At 37.1% G+C, this 2,000-nt stretch overlaps 1 non-coding gene across 1 annotated transcript; it reads left to right on the top strand.

Moving 5' to 3' along the window:
• The first annotated feature begins 1,016 nt into the window (after positions 1-1,016).
• Positions 1,017-1,088, top strand: trnac-gca (transfer RNA cysteine (anticodon GCA)). The gene has a single exon. It is a non-coding gene; the product is annotated as a tRNA-Cys (tRNA).
• Positions 1,089-2,000: the final 912 nt, after the last annotated feature.

Here is a 2,000-nt window from a genome sequence, read left to right as displayed (position 1 = left end):
AGGCAGTAAAGTACATACAGTGTAAACATAACACAATTCACACAAGCTAGAGGTGTTTATTTTCATGATGGCACAGCCAACCAGTAAGACAGGACAAACAGGCCATTAAAATGAATTTATGGCAATGATGCATTTACAACATAAACAGCAACTACATTACATTTACATTACAGGTATTTAGCAGATACCCTTATCCAGAGTGACTTACAATTTAAAATATATACTGCATTTAGCAGACACCGTGATCCAGAGTGACTTCCTTTTTTTTTATTTCAATTTTTACAACTGAGTAATAAGGGCCTTGCTCAGGGGCCCAACAGTGGCAACTTGGGATTTGAACTTATGACCTTCCAATCAGTAGTTCAACACCTTAACCACTGAGCTACTACTTCCCTGCAAAGTTAGAGTTATGTTAGGTTACAACTATAAAGTTAGAGTTATGTTAGGTTACAAATACAAAGTTAGAGTTATGTTAGGTTACAACTACAAAGTTAGAGTTATGTTAGGTTACAACTACAAAGTTAGAGTTATGTTAGGTTACAACTACAAAGTTAGAGTTATGTTAGGTTACAACTACAAAGTTAGAGTTATGGTGATTAAATTAGACTGCTAGTTTGTCTTAGGAAAAAGGATTAAAACACATCTTTAGTTAAGACCAGTTATACTGTACATATTGTGTTCTTCACAGTTTCTAGATGCATAGTGGTAAGGTTCAGATTAAAATTAAAAAGCCTTCTGGATTAGATCACGCCTATTTCAGGCCTGATATAGATATTTGTCAAGATACTTGATTTGTACCTCTGATGATATTTCATATTTATATTTTTTGACATCCCACTACAGGATTAGACACACTCTTCTGTCTGCTCCTAAAAAGGCATACAGTACAGTAATGTACAGTTAGTACATGCTAGTGGGCAGAAATGTGGGAAATTCTTCATTGACTGCTAACTTTGTCCTTCTTTTGCAGATAAAGCAAAATCTTTCTTTCTAAGATAAAGACTCTAAGATGTCTGGGGGGTATAGCTCAGTGGTAGAGCATTTGACTGCAGATCAAGAGGTCCCTGGTTCAAATCCAGGTGCCCCCTAGCGGTTTCACCTTTTAGGTGAATTAAACTCTACACTGCAAGATGTCTTGGGTCTTCCTGGATCACAGGATTGTTGGGGACTCCATGGGCCTGAACCACAGAACTGTTGATTAATTTAGCATATTAATAAGAAAGAGCTCCAGAAAGAATGCAGAAAGGAAAAGGAATTTGTGGCCTCTAATGAGGCCACAAACAGCCTTGATCAGGCTCAATACTTCAGTTTACACCAACTTGTCCAAGCTGTCATGTTACACCAAAATGACAGAGCTGGGATTTCTGATGAATTTTTTTTTAATTTTGTTTGTCTGGTGCAAATCTGGTGCATAGAAACAGCATAGAAAAATCACACTAGCCACCACTGCCTGGTAAAACAAAAAATCTGCAAAGCCACTTTTGCAGAATCTCAGCATGTTAAAGAATCTTAGCAGCCCAAGAAACTAGAGATGTTTATTGTCCAATTTCCTGTCGAAATAAACTTCCAGATAATTGTTTTCTTGGAATTCAAACCTCTGGGAAACAGATGTCAGAATATAGACGTTTTCTCATGAAACTAAGCTTTCTTCTGACTGGAAATGCTCAGTTCATTATTTGTTACCTTTAGGTTGGATTATTGTAATGCTTTTCTGTCTGGATGTTCCAGCAGCAGCATAAACAAGCTCCAGTTAATCCAAAACAGAGCAGCTAGAGTCCTAACTAGAGCCAGAAGATATGAACACATCACTCCTATCTTATCCACACCGCATTGGCTCCCAGTTAAATTTTGCATTGGTTATAAAAATTCTATTACTAACCTATAAAACAATTATTGGTCTCTTGCCACAGTACCTGACAGATCTTTTGTTTTTTATGAGCCTTCATGCCTACTTCGATCAAAAGGTACAGGCTGTTTGGTAGTACCTCAAGTACAAAAGG

Source organism: Tachysurus vachellii, chromosome 18 (genome assembly GCF_030014155.1).
Source record: "Tachysurus vachellii isolate PV-2020 chromosome 18, HZAU_Pvac_v1, whole genome shotgun sequence".
NCBI lineage: Eukaryota > Metazoa > Chordata > Actinopteri > Siluriformes > Bagridae > Tachysurus > Tachysurus vachellii.
The sequence above is the reverse complement of the archived record's forward strand: the minus strand, read 5'-3'. Positions and strand labels throughout refer to the sequence as shown.